Raw genomic sequence first — 25967 nt, 5'->3', positions numbered from 1 at the left:
GTCCAAAAAATGTGACCATCACATGGGAGAAGTGGGGCACTCAACTGATGAGTGCTTCACCTTCAAGAGTCGAATCCAGAACCTGTTAGACACTAAAGTTTTCTCATTCCAAAGCAATTCGCTCCCTGATCACACCGACAAAGTAAATGCGGTATTCAGTTCTGAAGACAGTCAGAGCAGAAATGTCGAAGCACATACCGCTAACATTCATCAAGGGCTGGTGAAGGCCGGGTATTATTCAGGCAATGAAGTGCCACCCTTAGCAACAGTAAGAAGGTCCGTGATGACATGACCACCATGTTTGAAGACCTTTTCATGGACACCATCAATGAAGGACCGTAAGGGGAAATTGGTACAGCCCACTCGAGTAGAACCCTTTTTAATTTCCTTTCATATTCCCTACGTGGGAACTTGTACATCTTTCTTAAGCCTGGCTTGTTTATTTTCAACATCAGTTTCGCTTGAGGAACTGACTTTTGAAAACACTCTTCCAAAATGTAAATCCACCTATTAAAGAAAGTTGAAAATATTTTGAGAGCATGAGGCGGTATCCCAGACCAGCCCAGTGATGTTATCCAACCATGAAAAAAAAAATATCATCCAAGGAGAATACTGAGGGCTGGGCTTCCTCATGCTTTTTCTCCCCCAAAGACGTATTTTGAAAATAAAAAATATTTCATCCCTCAAAAGCTTTTGTCAAAACAAGATGATAAATTTAAGCACGTTTGTCTTTCTAACCCTCTCACTTTATGTTTCAGAACATCATCCCCTTTGATTTAGTATGACAAAAGGCATTTGAAACTAGCACATCGTGTGAACAAACCAAACTCGAGAACACATTTCCAAGAAAGTGGAGGCAAACAGAAAGGAGCATCTCGTTTCAAAAAAAGGGTAAGTCTTATTCCCTTAACATGATATTGAGAATGACAACGCCTCTCTTCTATTTTCAGGATACAAAAGGTGAGACGTAATAGGTACAGGCATACAGTTGAATCGAAGCATCCATGACATGCCTCACTCCTGCCCAGCTCCATCTTAAGCCAAAGGACTATCTTGTCGCACGACACGCCCAAACAGCTAGATGTTACAGTTTCAACTCCGACGAGCCGAAGCATAAGGAAGAAGTTCCTTCTCTTTCTTTAAAGTAATTATCTGTCAACGGGGAGAATATCTAGACAGTCAAAGCGATCTATAGCCCTACACCCTGGACAATGACTTTGAAATCTAGAAACTTCACTCCAGACGCATATTCTTCCAATGAGTAATTGCCATCAGAAAGCTTGAGATTTTTATCTCAGATTCCATAAGAAGCTTGAGGTACATGACCTTGCTCAATGCTGCTAATGGTCATATAATCAAAGATAGAAGAAAATTCCATAGAAGGAAGGCATTGAAGATGAATCAACGACCAATAATCACGCATACCTGGTCACAAGAGAGGAAGGCCAATTGAAGGAAACATTGAACTATGCCGAGACGAAAAGCTGTCATCAACATTCAAATATCCCTAGGAGTCAGCAAATACAAACTTTGGAGAAGAGTAATTTGGTATCGTTTCCAATACTCCCCCTCTTTGAATTCACTTTTGACATATTCCCCTATTGGCGGGGAAGCACCAGGATTCAAGAGCCAAATTTGATGGTTAGGCAAATCAATATTGGCCAAGCTAGTACATGGAAATGACTCGTATCAAATTCACCTAGCTTCGTGTAAAAGGACGTGTCATCCAGGAGCCAATACAAAGAATAATTGACCTACGAAGCAAGGGACATAGGATTTTGTGTCCCCCTCTCACTTCAGGTTCACCCAATCATCTGCAAACCAGTGAAGGGTAAAGTTGTATCGATTCCAATTATTCAACTCTTGAAAGAGTTCATGACTAACACATTCCCTCTTGTCTTGTTGCAGGATCACTTGACTGTCAAAAACAAGGATAACAAATCAATGAGAGGCATGACAAACTCCCATAAACGAAATGGTGTCCTGAGTAATCGCCAAAGCAAATGACAGAAAATCTTCAGGCCTTAACTCACATTTGATTTTGGCCAAACTAATTGATCTACTTGTACATCTTCTTTTCTGCAGGGGCAAAAACAGAAAGACCCGTCAAATCAATAATCAGATTCACAATCCTTGGCCAATCATTCATGCGTCATATCCCTAATCAATAGGGACAACCATTGACACATCCATTTGTGGATAACCTTTTTGATGTTCGAAACTGAACATATTTGGAAACACCATTCTGTTGACCCTTAAAGCTACCAACAAGGTCTTTTGAGCGAAAACCATTCATTTGTTTTGAGAGTACAAACTCTCTCATGTTTAAAATGCCGCATGCCTTTTCCAAATGGATTTTTGCATGATGATTTTGTCTATCTAAATCACTGATTCCATCAAGGATTATTAGAATAGACAGCTAAGTGAAGAATACAAGATTAATTAAGCATGCTGGATGAGGCGCGTCATAATGATGAAAGGCAAGCCATATCCTACACACAATCCCCCCATCTATACACTTGTGAGATGAGTGCAGAAGATTCCATGGCTACGGGGTAAAGAGTTCTTTCGCGAATGGTACGATAATCAAAATAGTGAGGCATTCCATCGCTCACCCCATTGAGCCCCATACACTGGTGAAGCTTCTCTCATACCCCCGTCAAGAACCACCCCACATTAGGACAGAGCGGAGGCAAAGTAGCATCATAAGGTGAGAAGAGAGATAGAAATTTTCTTGCTCGCACTTGCATCAATCTTCAGGTGTCTTTATTGCATATGAACACTCGCATTAATTTAAGTGCCCTAGAATGATGAAGAGCAATTCTTTCGGCACTTGTATTCATTGTACAACCCAATTGAGTCTGTAATTTCACCATCACATGGAGGCAAAACAGAAGTCACTACCATTTAAGCAACATAGCTCGGAGCGCTAGCTGAAGACGAAGACTCAAGAGTCTAACAATAGTGTTGTAATTGAACTTGCCTAGGCTAGTTCCTCTAACGACAAGAGTGAAAAAACAGGGGCATAAAAAACAGTGTACCTGGTAAAAGCAAGGTCAATGCCCATGAATGAAGAATTGGAATAAGAAATAGGGGCATAAAAAAGCAATGTGCCTGGTAAAAGCAAGGCCAATGCCCTCCAGTCAAAAATACAGCCAAGAAAAAGTTGTTGTTGTGGTAAATTGATAGAACCTCCATCTGACAGTGAGAAGGAAGACTAGTGATAAATGCCAAGACAGTCACCAACTCTCACTCTCTTACATGTGAGCCAAGTCTACGTTACATTCCCATTATAAAAGTCTCTTCAGACTAGGGGCACTTCAATTAACGTAGGATTTCATGCGTATATAAGCATCGCTCGAAAAAGTACAAGCAAGATTACTCTATCTCTTTTCGCGGGATTCTTGACTTGCAAACTCAGAGATGATCATGCAGCACTTTGAGCCTTGACCTCGACGGTCCCCTTCGATGAGCCGCTGACCAAGACTTCAACACAATTTCAACAAAGACCTCTCACATTGGTAAAGTCATACTGTTTGAAAGAATACTCGGACCCCTATTGACATGATGACAGTAAGATAATGTGGTCCTTATAAATCCTGCATCAATGGTCAGGATAGCTTTTTCCATGAGAATGAGTGAAAAGTCCTTTCAGACTGAAAGTCCCTCATCTGGCATGCTCAAGACATCTACATTCTAAATGACAGTTGTCTTTCAAAATCTTCCCCAGTGGAAATCAAAGGATGCAAAACTGACAAAATTATCATGCATGAATCTCATTTGAACTCATGAATTTACAGCATATACAATCATGTGTGCATATTGTGCAAATAGCAGACATATTCTCAGAGATCAGAGAGATTGCTAGGTAAGCATATCTCTATCCCCATTTGTCTTAAAGTACCTATCACTGTCGAGGTACCCTCTGATTGGCACTCAGCCTATTTGAGTCGTCCTTTGAGTTTGGGTGTTTACTGCTAGCTAGGTATCCCTATTGTCTTTGAGTACCTGCCATCGTTCGGATACTCCCTTTTCGTGACACTCGACTTGTTCGAGTTGTCCCCAGAGTATTGATACTTGTGACTGACCAAATATCTCTTGGAATACCTACTGTTGTCTAGGTATCCCCATATCGTCAAGTACCCACCATTGTCCAGGTACTTTCTTTTCACGACACTCAACCTGCCCGAGTTGTCCCCAAATAATATAGCAGCTGCTCAAGCATTTCATTGCTTTGCTTGGCACCGCCGTCCAGGTATGCTTTCTAGCACTTAGACCAGCCTAAGTGGTCCGCATCATATCATTAAATACCTATGTTCATCCAAGTATTATAGTACTTTGTACACCTATGGCTACCCAAGTGTTCCAGCCTCTTTGAGTGCTGCATGCCATCCCGGGTAAGCCTTGTGCTACATTCAAATTCTCATTACCAGGAGGTGAGAGACCTTCACGAATATTTGAGGCACGTCCTCAATATTCCCAATTACCAGGAGGTGATAGACCTTCGTGAATATGCGAGGCACGTCCTCAATATTCCAATTACTATGAGGTGAGAGACCTTCACGAATATCTCAGGTACTTCCTCGATATTCCCAATTACCAAGAGGTGAGAGACCTTCACGAATATGCGGGGCACGCCCTCAATATTCCCATTACCAGAAGGTGAGAGACCTTCGTGAATATCTCAAGTACGCCCTCGATATTCCCAATTAGACAAAGGCTACAAAGCTTTGTGCTTCCTTCTGAGAGACTTCAGAAGGGGAGCCGAGGACGAGCAAGCCCAGATCCAAAGGCTCGCGGCCGGAGAGGGAGAAGTTCTGCCGAAGAGACACATAGAGGGGAGGAAGAGGAAAGAGAGAGGCCAGCCGAAGCTCGGGGTCCCTGAGAGACTTCGGGGAGCTCGAGTGTAGGGTTGGCCGTGGCGTGGTGAGCTTGGAGGGGTCCCCGAGAGACTTCGGTGAGCTTGGAGGGGTCCCCCATCGCACCATTGCCACGAACATGTATCATGATGTCGCCGTCGCCATCGCCATCGCCATCTCCCTCTTCGTAGTCCAGTCATCGCTGCCGTCGCCACCGTCGCCGCTACGCCTCGGTCCTCTCCCTGCTCGACGCCGCAATTCGGAAACCCTAGGGTTCCCGATTTTTCGGGTCGCGACCCGGTTGTTGGGTCGGACCCGGATCGGGGACCGGGTAGGGATTCCGTAAATTCCGGGGGCGGCGGAAGTTGGGTCACGATTTGGGTCGGAGCTGGGTCGGATCCGGGTCGTGGAGCGGGTCGTCGGATCGGGCCGGGCGTATCCAAACGCTCGGCCACGACGCCGTTTCATCCAAAAGAAAAAAAAAAGGGAAAAAGGAAAAAATCCGAGTCGGGCCCACGTTGTGGCCCCATCCATGTTCGGGTCGCCGGCCCGAGTTGGATCTAGCCCACAGACCCGACCCGGGCCGTTTTTTTTAATTATAAATAATATTTTAAATAAATAATATATAAATAATTTATTTTCAAAAAAATCAAAAATAATTTATTTTCGAAAAATATTTAAAAATATTTTAATTTCAAAAAAACAAAAAATATTTTATTTTCCAAAAACTAAAAAAAATTCAAAAATATTCCATATTTTCCAAAAAAATGCCAAAAATTCATGAAAAAAACAAAAATTCAGAAAAAGCCAAAAAGACTTGTATTTTTCCAAAATACCAAAAAATCCAAAAAAATCCCTTTTATGTAAAAAAAAAAAAAATTAGGAAAAGACCCAAAAGATGTTTTTCTCCAAAAATGCATGGAAAATCCCTCGAGCATCCAAAAACCTCAAGGTTTAAACAAGATTAGGTGCCAAAAGGGCATTAGTGATTAACTAGTGTAATCAAGTCTCCGATCCTAATTTCTCTGGTTACGCAGGAGTGAGTATTTCTCCCAATACTTCGCTTGGGTTTCTAATCAACCCACCCCAAATCGATTAGTGACAACTCCATTTTAAAAATTGATTTACAGGTTAAAAACTTGGACCATTAAGTCATGAATTGGTGGACTTGGGAGAGTCCGGGCATAACTAATTTCAGTCGAGCCATTAGCCTCCTTAGGCGTTCGTACCCGATTGCGGGCGCCGGAAAAAAAGAGGTCGCGACAAGTCTTACTTCTGCAATAATCTCGTTTCTTATTTCATCTGTATTTACCATGTAATCGTAAAATCTTTTGCTGTGATGATTTAGGTACTGTTGCTTGGTGGAGCATTTTGTGCATGCACATGGCATTTCTTTTATAACTCTGAATCCCTGGAGGTATTATCTCGGTTTTCATGTTGAATGAGAGTTGTTTAAACATTGAAATCATTACTGAGTGTAAGGTGTCTCTATTTTCTATAGGTATCGGTGGCTCTTCAAGCAGCGCTGACCGTGATAGGAAATACAACAATGTGTTTTGCAGCATTCTGCATATACAGAACATCAGAGGAATGCCGTGGAAAATTGTGAAGCTTTCATGGTACCTTCACATTCAATGTGTGCCTAATGTGGTCTTCTGCCTATATTCCGTATTGTTTCATCTCATACTGTACTCAATAAGACCTTTTTGGCGGGTCCATTCCTGCTAAGTAGATTTCTAAACTTTTCCTGATAAATAATTAGATTCTCTAACTTTGAATTCTTATTGCGCATCTTAAATCTTCTATAAAGGATAGATATGATGACGTGCAGATTGTATGACGACCCTCCTTTGGCAGGAATTACCATGAGTTTTCAAGATGCTAGGAGCCGTCTCACTGGTGAAGGTTGAGTTTCATGGTCCTTGACGGATGACGTTGATATAGAATTAATCATCATTCAAGAGATGCTGGAAAAGCTGGAGCCTTTGAGATTTCCTTGGGTTGGTTTATATGATGTATTCGATTCAGAACAGTGAAATTAATTCATAGTCTCTGATAAGTTTGTATAGATCAATTGATTGGTAGCTTTCCATTAGGCTTCTTTCAAATGCATCTCTGGAGTCTTGATTTATCATCTGGTTGCCTCATCTGTGGACTTATCAATTTCTTTTGGAAGAAAAATTCATTTCCCAATAGGTTGATCTGGTTCAGATTGTAACATGACATTTATGTAAATCTGGAAAAATATGTTTTGCTTTTACCTTGTTAATAAATCCAAGCTGACTAATTTCTTCTTCATTGTCTCGTGTGATTACCTTGCTTAATAAATCATAATCCGGCTAATGCTGTAATGCTTTTGTTCGTCCTAGTCAAATGTGTTCAGAGACCTTAACTTAGAGAAATTCAACCGTGTGTCCCATATGTCTTGTTCCTCATAAATGCAGTGCTGGAAAAATTTGTTACACTAGATTTGAGGATGGTTGGGAGATGAGAATATTATGCTCTTGCAATAATAGCATTGTGTTGACTTCCTGCAGAAATGTGCTCTTGTTAAAGTGACTGAAGTAAATTGGAGGAATTTGGCACAAAATGTATGATCCTACTGCTGAAAATTCCTAAAGTGAGTTTTTCCCCATCCTACCTATTGTTCGATGCATGGGTTTGTGATACTTTTTTAAATGAGATAGGTGATTAGCATCTATTTGTTTCACAAAGGCACATCCACAAGACACTTATTCTGCTCTTGCCATATGTGCATAATCTCTGGGAAGATCTATTACACTAATACCAATTAAGTCATAAACCTTTCAATTGTATATATTTAGTCCTAAACATTTTCACATCAGTATTAATTCTATTCATCCAGCTATTTTTGACTGAAAATTGCTGATGTTGACGATCAACATTTTATGTGGCACGATCGAGGCTAAGATAGATATTTAAAATAAAAAAATTGGTTTTTTTTTCTCTTTTCTTTTCTTTACATTTTTTTGTAGCTTGAGGGCCCACAAGGTTGCTGGCCAACCCTCATTGGCAACAAAAGGAGGCTGTGCGACCCTTGTCGACATTGGGGCCGCCCGACGGCACCCTTGTCGGGCGATCACAAATTACCCCTAATTTCCTTCAAGTGGGTAAACCCGGTAATGGCCGAAGAGGGCCTTCCAATGGGCCCTCTCCCCCTGAGCAAAATGTTGGTGACGCAGCCCTTGTCGTCGCAATCAACACCTTGGTGGACCCATCTCAAGGATCGCCATTGAGGGTATATGATGAAAGGTACTTGCTTTCTAGGTATAGGCTGGCATTCGTGTCCACGAGAGCTCTCAACTGCGCTTGTTCCAAAGACAAGCAGTAGCGGAATAAAACAACACGGAAGAAATTAAGGATGGAAGCAAATGGGTCAAGACAAATTCCGACTCAAGTTTTTACTCTATAAGTAGGAGTTAGTACAGCCAATGTTAACAAACTTGTTCATTGGCCGCGCCGTGCTTCCAATATTGCATGGATGCTTGAATTAAAAGCTGAATCTTGATCCGCAGCCACTTTCCCAGATGAAAACGGAAGTTCAAATTATGTTCCTTTCAGGACCACCTGGGTCAGATATTGGCACGGAAAAATGAAAGGCCATGTCCATGTTCCTGAGTCGCCTCAAAAAGTTACTGACTAATTCACCTTTCAAGCCATGGTTTCAGATATTGTTTTGGAGATGTAGAATCTGCCTTCATCCGCTGCAACATCAAAGTTACAAGGTGAGAGGACCCTTTAAGTTCCTTTTCGAAAATGTTAAACGCAAACTCATGTCTGTAATCTGTTTTGTTTTTACATTTTACCTATGCAACTGATTCGATGTATGTACTTTTCGGTTCCTTGGACATGACGAGCGGATATCATCCTGAAACGGTTCGAAGTTTCAAAGGTTTGTCGGAGGACAAAGTATAGCCGGGAGCATCGAGGAGGAATGATATGCTCTAGCAATTGAAGGCATCAACAATTTCACTAACGATGCCATTGCAATTGGAAGAGAGCTTTAACACAGTGTTCAGGGGACTTCCGTTATGCTCATTGTTTAATGCATCAATGGACTGGTAGTGATTCACTTTACTGTATGCTAGCAAGCTAGATGAACCTCCATTTATCATCTAATTTTTCCGCACTTCTTGCAAATCTTTTATATATATGAGATTCTTTGGACTAGTACTGGGGGAAAATTGTCCACAAAGTCATAAATATATTACATTTTTGTTAATTCAGTATTAAATTTTTTAATTTTGTCAATTGAGTCAATCTGGCTAATTTTGGGCGAAAATCACTGGCGTGGTCCCCAGTTGTTCTATGTGATATGGTTGGCACCGACATGAACAATTTTAATATTTTTTGAATTTTTTTTCTAATTTTTCCTTTTCTCTTCTTTTCCTTCTAATTTCCTTTTAGAATTTTACCTTGAATGTATTATCAACCTTTTGTGATGAAAAGATAAGAAGAGAGAATTATGAAGAAGATAAAGCGTTTTCTTTTAAAAACTATATGTGATAATAGAAAAAGAACACATTTCTCGAGAATAAGTACTCTACCCCATTACCGCTTTTTATGTTCGATCATCACTTCTCTTCATGTCAATAATAAATTCTTTTTATATAAAACAGTTACTTCTTTTCATGTCCAATTCTCTTCTCTTAATTGATTGTTGATAACAATGCGGGAGCCACTACTAATGTTGAGGTGGCGTGTATTTTGGGGAGGAGATTCTTTTCTTAGACACAGTCCAATCACAATCTGCATGGACAGCCAACCAAAGCTGTCAATCACGTGATTTTCGCTCAAATTCCACAAATTTCAATGGCTATGACTATGCATCGTTCATCATGGGCCTTGGTCAACATAAGTATGTACCGTACTTTGGGATGGAAATTTGAGAGATGCCTAGCTGTTGGGATGTTTATCTCTAAGTCAGTCAATTCGGTGGCCACACCCCTATTCCGGTACTTCATAAAATAAAGTAAAGTTTCAAATGGTCACGACTTTGATACTCCCAAATGATGAGTAAAAATTACACTTCGAATTGCAAGTAAGTTGCGTACAAAAATTTACTCTTGCATGAGATCTGTTTTGCCAAAGAAACTCCCCACTCCATTAACAGCGCACAAAAGAAAGAAAAGAAACATGGGAGAACAAGAGGTAGAGGAAGCAAAAGAATCCTTGTATTGAAAAGTTGTTCCTTTGTGATCAATTCATGCTACATTCTCTAATACCGTGGGAAAATTATCCAAAAAGTCCTAAGCCTATTATACTTTTGCCAATTCAGTTATAAATTTTTTAATTTTGTCAATGTCTTAAAATATTTCCATGTTTTGTCAATTGAGTACATCTAACTAATTTTAGCCGAAAATCACTGAAGAGGACATTGGTTGTCCAACGGCATGATTGGTGCTAATGTAATCAATTTTTAATAATATTTTAATATTTATTTATTTATTTCTTTTTTTTCCTTTTTCTCTTTTCATCTTTTTTTTTCCATTTCTTTTTTTCTTTGTTTTTCCCCTTTTCTCTCCACCGACCATTGTCGGGCCTCATTAATGGCTGACAGAGGTTGACAACCGCTAACCTCCAGCAAGGGCCGCCTTCATCAACCTTGGGCAAGGGATGCCCATGCCTAGGTTGGTGAGGGCAGCCTTTGCCTTGGTGAGGGTGGCACTCGCTTGCCTAGGTGAAGGCAGCCCACACTCGCCTACCTAGGCAAGGGCCTCCTCACCGCCCAAGTGAGGGTAGCCCCTTGCCAATCTAGGCTCAGATGTCCCTCGCCCGTGGTCGGCGACCTTCGCTGGCCATCAATGAGGCTCGGTGATGGCCGGCGGAGGGAAAAAGGAAAAGAAAAAAAGAAGAAGAAAAAGAAAAAAAATAGAGAAAAGGAAATAAAATAAAATAAAATAATAAATAAACAAAAATTTGAAAAATCTTAACATATTATTAAAAATTATACACATCATCGCTGACCAAGTTACGTAGAATGGTTGGTGTCCACGCCAATGGTTTCCATTCAAAATTAACCAAATGGACTTAATTGGCAAAACATTGAAAGGTTGCATGACTCAATTGGCAAAATTGAATAGTTTAGACTGAATTGGCAAAAGTGCAATAGGTTTAGAATTTTTTGGACAATTTCCTCCGAGTACTGGAGACCGTAGCATGAATGGGCCACAAAGGAACAACTTTTCAACCGTGTCTCTTGTTCTTTCATTTTTCTTTTCTTTCTTTTATGCTTTGTCAATGGAGTAAGGATTTTCATTGGCAAAACATATCTCATGTAAAAGTTAATATTTGCACACGATTTGGCTACAATCTGGAGCAAAAAATTTTACTCGTCATTTGAGAGTATCAAAGGCGTGACCATTTGAGACTCCACTTTATTTTGTGAAGTACTAAAATAGTAGTGTAGGCACCGCACTGATTGACTTTGAAATAAATGTCTCGACTGCCAGGCTTCTCTCAAATTTCCATCCCAAATTTTGGGACTTGCTTATGCTGATCATGGCCCATGATAAATCACACACAATCATAGCCATTGATCATGGCAAAACATATCTCATGCAAGAGTTAATTTTTGCACACGACCTGGCTACAATTTAAGGCGTAATTTTCGTCGTCATTTGGGAGTATCAAAGTTGTGACCATTTGAGACTCCACTTTATTTTATGGAATACTAAAGTAGTGATGTGGGCACCGCATTGATTGACTAAGAGATAAACATCCCGACAGCCAGGCTTCTCTTAAATTTTCACTCCAAATTAAGGGACATGCTTATATTGATCATGGCCCATGATTAATCACGCACAATCATAGCCATTGATCATGGCAAAACATATCTCATGCAAGAGCTAATTTTTGCACACGACTTAATTGCAATTTGGAGCGTAATTTTTACTTGTCATTTGAGAGTATCAAAGTCATGACAATTTGAGACTCAACTTTAGTTAATGAAGTACTAAAGTAGTGGTGGGCAAAGCACTGATTGACTTAGAAATAAATGTCCTGATAGCTAGGATGCTCTCAAATTTCCACCCCAAATTAAAGGACATGCTTATACTGATTTTGGCCCACGATGAATGATGCACAATCATAGCCATCAATCATGGCAAAACATATCTCATGCAAGAGCTAATTTTTGCACACAACTTGACTGCAATTCAGAGCGTAATTTTTACTTGTCATTTGAGAGTATTAAAATCATGACCATTTGAAACTCCACTTTATTTTATGGAATACTAAAGTAGGGGGTGGGCAAAGCACTAATTGACTGAGAAATAAACGTCCTCCGGGCTTCTCTCAAATTCCCACTCCAAATTAAGGGACATGTTTTTTTGATCATGGCCCATGATGAATCACGCACAATCACAACCATTGGTCATGGCAAAACATATCTCATGCAAAACTTATCTCACGCAATGAGTTGATTTTTGCACACAACTTGACTACAATTTCGGAGTATAATTTTTACTTGTCATTTGGAAATATCAAAGTTGTGACCATTTGAGACTCCATCAAAGGTTGATAGTTTCTCATTCACTGAATGAATGATACTTATTGTTGTGACTTGTCTAAAAAAAATAAGGACAAAAGGCGCTTCAAGAGCTCGTCTTAAAAGTCAGAACCTTCTTATAAGCCTCTTCATTGTTTGCATTAGCTAATATTCCGTCTCTTGTCTATTCTTACCTTCTGTTCATAATCATATCTACCCACTTCTGCTTGGGTTTTGCAAACTATCTGTGATATGTATATGAAGTCTCTTCCTTACATGTTTTAAAAAAGATTTGCAATATATATAAATTCTCTCGCTTGTTTATGCGATATATAAAGAATTCATTGCAAATTAATTATATATGTTATATAATAAATACTTACATAATTTTTTTATGTTAACTAATAATTACTACTTTGAAATCTTTTGGTTAAAAAAATGTGATTTCTATGTGTTAGTGGTTGAGCATTGATTCATGTGGTTGCATTATGTAGTGTGACACATATGTCTATGTTGCCACAAAATAGATGATCATTAGTGAAATTTTATTTGGCTCGTTACATAAAGAATATGGTATAATATATGATTACATATAAGTATTTTGTGTTGATTGCATCAATTTTATTAATCATTATTATAGTATGAAAAATAATCAATTATATAATATGTGCATTAAATAGAGTTTTGCCAATAAATATGATTACTGAATGCTTAATGAATATTAGTTGGAAAATGCTAGCTAGGTTTTGTTCATGGCTAAGAATATAGATGCTTGTAATATCTTAGAGTTAGAAGAATTCTACACCTCTCTTAACAATCGTTGAGAGTAAAAGTCCCAATTCCAAACCTATTAAATTTCTCGATTCATTGTTTGTGGATGAAGGGAAATGATTTTATTTTAAACTTTTTGTGTTCTATTTATGCTAGAGGAATATTTAATGCCACCATTATGATTATCCAAAAAGAAAACGAATGTTATCAAAATGGTTTTGTTAACGAGTGCATTGAGATACTTATACTAAAAATGACAAAACTTATATTTATGAGGTGTTTAAGAATGTCCTATTGACAAAATCCTCATTAAAATAGGTATAGAATTGCTTGGCCCCTGATTGTTGTGAGATCCACATGACTCATTAGTGCATAATACGTTTTTTTTTTTTTTTTTTTTTTTGTACTTGCTAAATAACTAAATTTTCATTACGTTTTCCATGGAATGTGATGAAAGTAAAGATTAAGGCTAAGGTATGTATATTCTGTTTTTAAGTCATTTTTTCCCCTAGATGTAATGGCGGTTTACTTGTTTCAACAAGTGAAAATGAAATTAACAATCAAGAATGATAAATTCTACAATGCCATAATTTTTTATTTTCCAATCGATTCATATCGACTTTGTCACGTGCTACCTATTTTGACCAAATTAATAAATAGATGGGTGATGGACAACTAAGAGTAATTTGGAAAGAACAAGTCGATGTTGATCTTAGTAAGATACTAGAGGTGAATAGAATTGCCTATATGGACAATAGGGATAGGCATATTTCTTTAACATCCAATTAGGTTTTAATTTTTACATTTGGATCTAATGTTGTTGATGCTATGGATTAGTGTCATTTCATTGTTAGCGTCCTTATAGTGTAGTAATCTTTCATAGAATATTGTAGATTACACATGCGCACTATAATTTACGATCAAATCGAGTTTGTTCCTGCATCTTTATTTTCGCTTTCCCATAATTAATTGATATTGACGGTTGAGGATTAAAGTGATTAGGAAAACATTTGTATCCAAGAAAGAAAATTATAGAATGCAATAATGCCCTAAGAGAGTAACATTTTGCTTCCAAAAATTACATGAAGATATTGCTATAATAACAAAAATCCACTAACCATAACAATAAATATTCCTTTCAAGCGATTCTATTGAAACCAATTATCGTCCAAAAGTTTTAAATGGACAAAATTCATTGATTGTACTTACTACTTTCTTTCTAAAGGAAAAATTAGCATGGATGAAGTGAGTTTAAATTTCAAGGGGAGTAGCTAACTAATATAATTATTTTAAAGAAAAGGAAAAAAGAAAAAATTGTGCCTCTAGTGCCATTTTAATGGGAAGAATTTACATGCCCCAATACAAAGAATTTACATTTTCAAGATCATCTTGCGGAGTCTTCATTCTCAAAGAGAAAATCAAGCCAAGCAAAAAGCTAACTCATCACATATCAGAAAAAAAGAAAATGGCCCTCAGACTCCTAATCCATTTCTCACCTTTGTTTAAGTGGCCTCCAATTGCCACGTCCATGTCCTCTCGACCAAAGTGAGTTTTCACCATTCCCTTCTTCCATTCACTCTAGCCCCCACAATACACGCAGATGGCCAAGCAAAGTCTTGTCTAGAGGCAGAAAGGCTCTTCAAAAAGAAGAAAAGCACTTCACTTGCTACTGAGTCAAAAAGAAAAAAGAAGAAAAGCGCTTCAAAAAGCCATCCTGAAAAAATTTAAAGAAGAATTGACACCTTCCTATAAAAAGATAAAAATAGCGCTTCAAAATTGACACCACATTCTTATAAAGCTCTTCAAAGTTTCCAGTAGCACAAGAGCAAGAAAATTTTTCAATAGCACTCATCCCGCCTTTTGTTTCTCAAATCTACCCGCTTCCGGGGGCTTCAAGTCATGAAACTCATGGGCATTAGTTTTGCAGAGTTTCCATCATGCCCCTTGCTTCTTTGTATTGCTCTTGCTTTGTGCTTTAATCAAGTCTCTTCCACCACCAATGAAACAGACAAACTCGCGCTCCTCGCATTTAAGGTTGGCATAACCAGAGATCCTTTTGGCGTGCTGAACTCATGGAACAATAGCATTGGGTTTTGCCAGTGGCATGGCATTACGTGCGGCCGAGGCATAGAAGGGTCACGGTCCTGAATTTGTCATCACAAGAACTCTCCGGATTAATCTCTCCTCATATTGGGAATTTCAGCTTCTTAAGGGAAATGAGGCTCCAAAACAATAGTCTCGATCATGAAATCCCTCCGCAAGTTGGCCAGTTGCGCCACCTTCATGTTTTACTGCTAGACAACAATTCATTGGTCGGTAAAATTCCTAAAAACATATCAGGTTGCTTGGACTTGTTTGCACTTTCTATTTCATATAATGAACTGACTGGAAAAATTCCTAGGGAGCTCGGTTCATTGCCAAAGCTACAGAAAGTCAATTTGAATTTTAATAATTTAAGCGGGAGCATACCTTTCTCCATTGGCAACTTATCTTCCCGGCACAACTTTCCTTAGCTTGGAACAACTTAGGGGTAGCATTCCCCAAGTTCTAGGCCACCGAACAAACCTGCAAGTCATTAGCCTTACAAAAAACAGATTCTCGGGTAAAATTCCATCTTCCTTATTCAATCTCTCTTTACTAATTAGCTTTGAAGTTTCATTAAACCAGATACAAGGGACTCTTCCAGCAAGTATGGGCCTCAAACTCCCAAATCTTGAGAAATTTAGTGTTGATGGAAAGCAACTTGAGGGGCTGATTCCTCCCTCGATATCGAATTGCACAAAGCTAGGTTGGCTTCAATTTCAACGAATAGATTTTCTGGGAAAGTACCATCGTTGGAAAATTTTTATAACCTTAGTAAGTTTAGAATAAGTGATAATCAGCTTGGAAGTCGAAAACCTGAAGACTTGAGTTTCCTTTGCTCGTTGACTAACAGCACCAAATTACATGCAGTGGATATTGGCTTGAACAAGTTTGGTGGAGTGTTACCTAAATGCCTAGGTAATTTATCCACCACTCTCAACTTTTTTTATGCATTCAGGAGTAAAATATATGGTGAGATTCCAGAAGAAATCGGGAATCTTGTCAACTTAGAGTTATTAGTTCTGGGTTTCAACCAATTTTCAGGGGTTATCCCCTCAAATTTGGGCAATCTACAAAATCTAGTGATATTGCAGTTGAGCCATAGCAACCTTAGAGGGACTATCCCATCTTTTTTGGGAAATCTAACCAAGTTGATTCAAGTACATTTGCAAGGGAACAATTTTCATGGGCAAATTCCTTCACATCTATCAAATTGTCGGTCTCTCATTCTACTTGATCTATCTTACAACAATCTTAGCGGTGCCATACCCCCACAGCTTTTCAGTCTCTCATCATTAGCCATCAGTCTGAGCTTATCTGATAACCATCTGACTGGGGCTCTACCCATAGAAGTTGGCAACTTGAGAGCTTTGACTATGTTGGACATCTCTAACAATTTGTTGGTAGGTGAAATCCCAAGTAGTTTAGGTGATTGCTCTTCGTTGGCAATCCTAGGGATGCAGGGCAACTTCTTCCACAAATCGATTCCACAATCAATTAGATCGTTAAAAGGCATTGAAGAACTAGATCTTTCACACAACAATTTGTCAGGTCAAATTCCAGAATTCTTAGCAGTATTTCGATTCTTAAAACGTTTGAATTTGTCGTACAATAAGTTTGAAGGCATGCTACCATGTGAAGGAGTCTTTAAAAATGCTACCAGTACTTCTATTGTTGGGAACAATGACCTCTGCGGCGGACTGCCAGAATTTCATCTCCCAACTGCCTTTCCAAAAGCCACAAAAGTAGAAAGATCAATATAGTGATAGTTGTTGCTTCTGTCATTTCTGGAGTTGTTGGAATGGCTTTTATTGCAGCTTTTATATATCTTTGCTGGGTGAAGAAGAAAGTAAATGAACCGGTTTCAAGCTCAATGGATGATTCACGTATGAATGTATCTTACGGGACAATCTTAAAAGCAACTTAAGGTTTTTCTTCGGCAAATTTGATCGGTGTTGGAAGCTTTGGGTCGGTTTACAAGGGGATACTTGAGGATAATGGAACGATTGTTGCCGTGAAAGTGCTTCATTTAGTTCGTCATGGTGCTTTGAAGAGCTTTATAGTCGAGTGCGAGGCATTTAAGAATGTCAAACATCGAAATCTTTTGAAGTTGCTAACAATTTGCTCTGGTAGTGATTATCAAGGAATTGATTTTAAGGCCTTAGTCTATGAATTCATGGACAATGGAAGCTTGGAACAGTGGCTACACTCATACACGACATCATCTCATGATAATATGCTCCCGAAAAAGTTGAATTTCATTTGGAGGATAAACATTGCAATTGATGTTGCTTCTGCACTAGATTATCTACATCACCAGTGCCACATCCCCATTGTTCATTGTGATTTAAAGCCAAGCAATATCCTCTTAGATGCTGAGAAGGTCACACATCTTGGTGACTTTGGATTGGCAAAATTCCTTCTTGAATCATCCTTCGAAACTGTAGATAATCATATGAGCTCAATGAGTCTTAGAGGGACAATGGATTATGCTCCACCAGGTACTCTCTCTCTCTCTCTCTCTCCCTCAAACCAAAAAAATTTATATACCTAAAATTATTGATCGGTCTTCTTGCGGAAATTTTGGTAGCTAATGATAACTCTTATAGTCTTGCAAACATTACATTTTTATTTGATGATCTGCACTTTAATATGATTTGGATTATAATCAAAATGTGTGGCGGAATATGTAATGGGATGCAAGGTTTTAAGAGAAGGCGATGTCTATAGTTACGGCATTCTTTTATTGGAGATATTCACAGGTTTGAGACCCACTGATGACAAATTTAGAGACCATTTGACTATTCATAGTTTTGTGGCAGAAGCTTTGCCTGAACGAGTGCTAGAAATCACGGACATCTTTCTGCTTCAAGAAAGAGAGAGCCATTTAGGCCCCTATAGTTGTCGGCATTGGTCTTCTGAAAGGGATAACATATTTCAAGAATGCTTGGTTATGATGTATAACATTGGAGTTGCTTGTTCGTACCAAATACCCGGAAGACGGATGAGCATCAATGAAGCTGCAAATCAATTACACCGGATTAGGAAGAAACTCTTTGCATGGGGTTTACATGAACAAGATGAAGCACCAATAGCTTAATTAGCTATTAATTTCATCGCTATGGTATTGTTAACAATAACTCAGCTGAGTAGAATCCAATGGCCTTTTTGGTTCGGTTTTGACCATACAGGATGTAGCTCTTCTGACGTGAAGACAGGTCATTAAGATATGATTGTTTGAAATTGGGCTTGGCCCAGGGTCGGCCCATCCGCCCCCACACGCCACCGCCTCAACACCGATCGCACTCGCCGCCGCCGCCGCGCTCCGCTCGCATGCGACCGCCAAGGAACACCGCCGAAATCCTCGCACGATCGAGCCATAGCCTCTCTCTCCTCTCCCACTTCGCCGTCGCCCTCTCCTATTCGACGGCGCCGTCCTCTGGGCTTGACCCTTGGCTGACGCCGCCGTCCGCACGATCGCCAAGTTCACCTCCGGCTCCTCCGCCTCTCCGCAAGCTCCGATACGCCCCGTCGGCCCGAGTTTCCGGCCTTCGGTGCGTGCTCTCTCGCGATGGCGGTTCGGATTCAGAGTCTCATTTATCGAGCCGGTCGGGTAGAGAGGAGCTCGTGGTGGCGCGCGGTCTCGTGGAGGCGAAATCGGCCGTTAAAGGAGGGACCGGGAAGTGCTTGAGGCACAATGTCTTGGCCCCGCAGGACTCTGGCGACAGGGCGGTGCTCGCACAAAGGATTCAAACTGTAAGTGTGCGTACACGCAATGCTGTGGATTGTTTCACTTGGTGTTTACATGTCTCGTGTTCGGATGTTCTATCTGTGTGCTTTGCATCAGTGTAAGCAAGTCATGTCTTGTATTGCCAACTTCAGCATATGAATATTTCGTCTTCTCTTTCAATACCTCAGGACTGCGAAAGCGCAAGCGAATTTGATTGTTGAAGCATCGAGGAGCCCTTGTGAATTTGGTGTAATTAGTCTGAAATGTCATGGTCGTTACTGCTTCTATTTTAAATGGTTGGTCTCTATATGAGTGGATGTCGAGACAATGGAGGATTTTATGATTTGTCGGGAGGCTGCATTGATGACTTAGCTGCATCATCTGGTATAAGTGCATTTGCCAGTACAGTTATATTACTTCATTTTCTTCTTTTGTGATGTGAAGTAAACCTGACATTTTCAAAGTCGAGAGTTTTCTAGCTTAGCACGTGAATTCCTTCTTACGTAGGTGCGATGTGTTTTACGATAGTGTACTTAGTTCATTTTTGGTCTTGATGAAAGGAGGAAATATAAGAAAAGAAACTTAGCAAAGTAACTTGTTGCAGTAGGATAGATGCGCCGCTTTCATCTTTCTTCTCGAGATATTCTTATTTAGGAAATTAAATAAATGGCATTGGAGATACTGCCTTCGGGCCTTGAGAAGGATATACTAGTCTGGTTCGGGAAGACACAATCACAATGTTGATTTGGTGTACATCCCTAGAGAATAAGCAAGAAGAAAGTGTTTGAACCAAGGAGAAGATCAATGTTTAGAAAGTAAAGAAAGAAATCTAGGATTCAGGGTCTCCTGTTGTTAGGTGTCCTCTCATATTCGAGGGGCTTTTACATGCACCACGTGCCTATGCCTTTCTCTTGCCTAATTGTGAGTTCCAATTGAGTGGGTCCACATATCATGTTATCTGCCCTATGGATCTCACTGCAACTATGCAGTAATTTCTCTTTTGTACTTCTTCTTTCTTTGGAAAACTATAATGTCAATGATCGGACAGGTTGGTCGCTCTTAGTTTTGTGAAATCTGCGTAATGAAGCAAAGTGCAGTTCATGCATTAAAATGTTATAATTACTTGTGTCAATCATGGCTTTTCTGAAATGGATTTGTTCCTGTTTACCTCAGTTTTGCATGATCCTTTGATAAGCTTGATCTTCTGTTTTCATTATGAAGTGCATATACAATGAGTCAAAGGGATTTTTCGGATGGACTCCAGATCTAGGGGCTATCTTATCAGTTCCTTACAGGAGCAAAAATCCTCCTCACTAAGAACAGTAAGTACATTTCTTCCAGAAGTTGGTTCTTATCTTTAAGCTATATTTCACTGGAAAGCTGCTGTTAAAGCTTATGTTACTCGTTCTTTGAGTGGGATTACATTACATCATGTTTGTCTTCAGCTAGGAACCATGTGCCTCCTTCTGGTTTAAGGTGTAATATCACATTTTATTTTTGCCTTTGACACTGGAAATGTCTGGGAGACTGTACGTATAATTGTGATGGTAGACATGTCAAAATTGGTGTTGCCATGGGACATCACATGGTGTTCATGTCCTGAACACCGGATGGTGCATGATAGAGTCTGTACTTTATCCAAATTAAAAGTCTGGGAGAGTTCCATTCTTTCAGAAGAACTGAGTTTCCTGATAGCAAGGTTGATGTGTTCTATCATGGAATAAGGGAGTCTACTGTTTTCCTCACATATAAATAGAAGTAGAGTTGGCGAATCTAAAGATATTGAGAGATATGAGACAACTTTACAAGGCTTCGCTTTTCAGTCTTGAGCATTCAGTTATTATGCTTCTTTACTCACATTGTGTGTTGGAAATTTGAGATTTCTGAAGTCAAAGATTCCTCTTCTTTTGGCTGAGAGAACTGAAGGTTCCTCAAGAAAAGTTTTTATACGATCATCTTATTGAGATTGTCTTTACAAACTAATTTCTGTAACACTTTTTCCGAATCTCGATGCTCATAACTATGCACAACGAGAAACTTTGCTTTGATCTGTCAGAAGAGAGCAGTCAATTATTAGCTTACACTTTAGTTGTCGTTGTGAACATGGATGGTTCAAGGCGTCGTCTACCTATTATGTCACCAACTGCTGCCGATTAAAGCTTCTCCTTACACATGCCTTTAGGCACTTGTTGGTCATGAATACCCTATTAGTCTGCGACATGTAAACTCACTGCATATGGTTAACTGCAATGTTTCTTGCACCTTGAGATTTTTCTGATTATCTAGACCTTGTGGTTCCTTTAATTTTTATAATGATGCATTTACTTTGATACAAGTATCTGATTTGATGCTCTTGTTCCTCTATTTTTGTAGATTGGATTGCTTGATGAGGAGAGAAAATTCTTTCATTAGGAAAGTGTGTCCGTGTTGTTGACCTTTGCTTTTTGAAAATGAATTCCAGAGATCAGTTCATGCAAAGATTTTCCATATTTTCTGTAAGTTTTCCTCTCATCTACATTTTAATGGTGTTAGATGGACATTGGATAAGTCTTGATGCTTGCTTGAGTAGATTCTTTTTCCATTTGTGGACTTATTGCCCATGTACACTATTTTCTTTTACTATAAATCGACACGTGTACAAATTTATTCACTCTAATCTTGATCATGGTTTATAGTAGGATGTGAATACGTAGTGAATTGCCTGTTTGGAAGTCTGTTTTTGCATTTCACATGGCACGGAGAGTTCCCCCGTTTGTGTGATTTCATGAATTTTTGGGTGATCTGCACAACCTCCTATCATTTTAGTATTTGTCCACCTACCCGTCAAAAGATATTGTGGCTCCTCTCCTTTTGATGCTTGTCATTTGTTTATGTGATGATCTGTAAACAGATCTTACCAAAAAAAAAACAATCTACTTCACGTGACTCGAGTTGTTAAGAATCAACCATCTCATATTTTATTCTAGGATAGTTGACATGATTATGCTTTAGGGTCTACTACTTAGATCTTGGGCAAGCAGCCCTTTTTTGACAGTACTCGTCTATTATCGAATTGACTGATATGACATTTTCCAGTACCGAGATGGCAAAAGATCAGATGGTCATTGATCTTGCCTACCAGACAAAGATACTCTTATGGATTAGTATTTATCTTGGAAAGGTGTCAATTGGTATCCTTGGATTTGTTAAACTTGTAACCATATTCTGTATCCTGTTGAATTCAAGACATGATAACCTTTGACTTTACTGGGCTTATGCTGAATCTTCTTACCTCATAAAATGAAACAGATGGAAAAACTGGAGGCGGTGCAGATGGGATGAGCAGGAGCAGCAGAGCCATGCTGCAGTCTACCAGCCCAACACTCTCACAGAGGATGAATTGGGAGATTCAGTTACTTGTAATTTGTCTGATGAGGAGGAGATCCACTTTTGTTCCATGCAGTCATCTTGTGTGTTGTCAGTGATATGCATTATCCGTGGAATGAGAGGTTTCACCAAAATGCTCTGTTTGTAGGCCACTGATCTCTAATTCAGTCCACATTCTTGAGTATAATAGTGATTTTGTTTCTGTTAGTTCGAGGGTGGGAAGTTGAAATTGTTAGCTTTTCTTCGTCATTAAATCCTTAAAAAAGAGCGTGCCCATCCTTTAATGGAGAGTCCACAATGGACCAGTGATCATTTCGTGTCAGTAACGATGCTTCGTGGGTCTCTCCAACTGTGAAAACTGTGTTGTTTAGTAAATTGAGCCTTGTTGTTGAGTTTGTCAGCTTGAAGTAGCTTTCATTGTTGGTACTACAACCGGACGTGAGTGCTGCTCATCTTTTCTTTGAATTGTAATTTCCTCTTATGCCTTTGGAGAGTGACAGAGATTATGTCCATTATTAGTTATGAAATGCATAGAATGACATCATATTTATAAAAAGGAAAAAGAGATATATAGAGCATATTCATTGCATAAACTTGGATAGAGCATTCATTACCTAAGTTTGTGAATTGATTAATTGTGAAATAACTTGAGAAATGCTTAATGAAAAGAATTGTAAAAGATTATAGGTTGGAGGGTAGGCGAGCCTCATGTACCCCTTGACTCTCCAAATCTCACTCCATAGACTTGTGACAGTTGACCCCTTGACTCTCCAAATCTCACTCCATAGACTTGCGACAGTTGACCCTCGACAACCATCGACTTTGGGTTTGCATCGACCAAAATCTGGAGTGGTGATGGGTTTGTTTGGTTCAAAGAGAGATGAAAAAAAGTATGCTCTATACTTGCCACAATGTGAAACCCATATATCAGAACTATGCTATTATATAATTTTCTATAGTATGAGCCAGAATAAAGAAAAGAATTTGGTGGCAAACAGGCAATCCCTATTTTGAGACTTGGAGAGGCGTGCATGTGTGATAGCATAACTGACACAATTTTTGTTTTCTCTTTCCTTGGTTCATATCATAGTCCAATTGTCTAATGGAGAAATCTGCTTTCTCTCCCTTAACTCACTTTTCTCTTAATGTATTTTATCTAATGGAAGAAAGAATTCAACATTTAATTGTTATTCAAGGTGGAGAGAGCACCAAACTCTTTATATATGCTACCGATAGATGCCTTCAATAAGTGCATTCATTAGGAGTTTTCAATGAATGCCTTTAATATGTGCCATCCATCAAAACACATTTTATCTTTAAAAGAATTGCCATATTTCATATACTATGCGCTTTTCAGCACTTAAACAATTATTGATCATCAATCAATAAGTGCATTTCATGAAAGCACTTTATACAAAGTGTCTTTTAGCCTTCCATCTCTTAAACTTCTGACTTTTAGCCTTCCATATTTCTCTTTTAAAACAGGGCACTAGCATCTACTAATTTCACATGAATTTGCATCCTCAAAAAATTTGTCAAACATCAATGTCAAATTCTCAAACCCAAAATAATAAAAATCATTCCGAGGCCAAGCTCAAATAATCACCCAAAGTTACATAATTATTACTCACCTTCAATAGTCCTAGAAATCAATGCTCCAACAATCATTTTGCCCCCTTATAAAATTATCCTTTAAGTTGCAAAATATCAACCTCCTAAGTCCTTGAGGAACCTTTGACTCGAGATCGAAACACTTGAATCAACCTTAGAATTCTTCCTAGAATCTGGACACAAACATATATTCGCCTCAAATAATTTCATCCTTGAAATTTGCCAAACATCAATCCCAAATAATCAACCAAAATAAAATAATCATTACAATGTCAAGATTAAATAATCACCCGAAATTATAGACATTACTCCATAATCAACTCACCTCCAGAAGTAATAGAAATGAAAACAATCATTCTACTATAATATCATAATATACGGCCTGCCCCCTTAAATAAAGTTGTCCACCAATTTGCAGAAGATTAAACTCAATTAATTAAAGGAAGCTCTTAATCCACATAAAACTTCAAGAAAACAGGCACTAGGATTAGTACACAAATTATATTGTTGTATATTTCTTTCTAAAATCAGGATAAAAGAATCCGATTGCCTCAAATGAATTTCATCCATAAAGTTTGCCAAATCATTATCTCAAATAATCATCGAAAATTAAATAGTATGGCTTGAAAGCTATTTGCCATTATTGGAGAAAACTTCGAGTCTTGCTTTTGTCATTTCAGCAAGTAAATATCTTACAATCAATTTTAAGTACAACATTAAAAAGTTGTTAAGACACCAAATTCCAAAGGCAAAAGAACCCTTCAAGTGCCAAAAGTTGACCGATTGAAAAAAAAAAAAAGTGTCAAAAGTTGGCACAAAAGGATACTTAAGTGCCAAAACTTACGGAAAGTATGAAAAATGGACACTTGAGTACCACATCCGACGAACCTCATCAGAAATCCTACGTGGCATTTTTTATATTAATATTTTCACTTACGTGGCTCGCTAGAAGGTTGACTCAGCAAACCAAACACAAAAATGACATCGTTTTGATATCATTTGAATTTTAATATAATAATTAATTAAATTAAATTTTTAAAAAATTATTTAATTATTTAATTTAAAAAAAAATTAAAAGGGTGGGGAGGAGGAGGAGGGAGGCAACCGGCGGCTAAGGGCTCAGCCCTCACCGCCGGCTCCCCTCCGTCACCTATGAGGTGGGGAGTGTCGGCCAAGGCCACCAAGCCTGGCCAGGGCCGACGGCCTCGCCCAAGGCGGCGGCGAGGGCCTATGTGCCCTGCCCCAGATCTGGGTGAGGGTCGCAGCCCTCGCCCGGATTCGGCGAAGGTCGCCGGCCTAAAGCCCCTTGATAAAAACTTGGGTTGTTTGGCCAATTGTTTTGGGCCCCCTCTAGTCAAATGCTAGCCTTCACATATTTTCGAAAGGCCATTTCCTAATGTTAATTAAAAAAAAAATTCTTCCAAAAATATTTTCACCAATTTTCTCGTTTTTTTGGTTTGGCCCTAGTAGGGACTATTCATCTTCTCTGGTGAAGCTTCATTAAGAGTTGTGTGAGGTCAATCGACGAGGTCAAATTTGGTTACTAGTAATCTAGTCTGGTGCTAGCCAGCCTCATTTGAGAGCGCCAACCAATTCGTTGAGCCTTTCGCCAGCTTTGAGGTTTTTAAAAAGAAAAAAAGCAGAAATGCTTTATAAAGTGTGAATTTTCTAAACAGTAATTAATTTAAAATTGTTTCCCGAATGAATTTTCCCGAACACAACATGCAAGTCCTACCCAAGGCTTTGAGCATTTTCAAAATAATAATTCAAGGGTTAAATTTTTCCCTCTTCCAAATTTGCGCTCGTTAAACTATCCAAATTTCCGATAGGAAGCTTAGATTTGACCGTTTTGGATCTCTCCGGTCTAAAAACATTCATACTCTCATGCTCACAAAAGAAATCCACCCCTCCCACTGCTTGATGACACAGCTCAATCGTGAAGCCAGCAAGGATGCCCTCGCCCTTACCTACCGCTCGCGCCTCTCTACACAAGTAAAATCATTAATCGTTTGATCCGTCTTTTTTTCAATGTCAACTT

General features: G+C 39.0%; 1 long non-coding RNA gene across 1 annotated transcript; it reads left to right on the top strand.

Annotated features, from left to right (window-relative positions):
* The first annotated feature begins 18498 nt into the window (after nt 1–18498).
* LOC120295476 lies at nt 18499–22576 on the top strand. Its single transcript, XR_005552878.1, has 4 exons — nt 18499–18978; nt 19141–20274; nt 21326–21447; nt 22241–22576. It is a non-coding gene; the product is annotated as an uncharacterized LOC120295476 (long non-coding RNA).
* Nucleotides 22577–25967: the final 3391 nt, after the last annotated feature.

This window comes from Eucalyptus grandis, chromosome 7 (assembly GCF_016545825.1).
Source record: "Eucalyptus grandis isolate ANBG69807.140 chromosome 7, ASM1654582v1, whole genome shotgun sequence".
In the NCBI taxonomy this organism is placed as follows: domain Eukaryota; kingdom Viridiplantae; phylum Streptophyta; class Magnoliopsida; order Myrtales; family Myrtaceae; genus Eucalyptus; species Eucalyptus grandis.
This window is presented reverse-complemented; position numbering and strand designations above follow the sequence as displayed.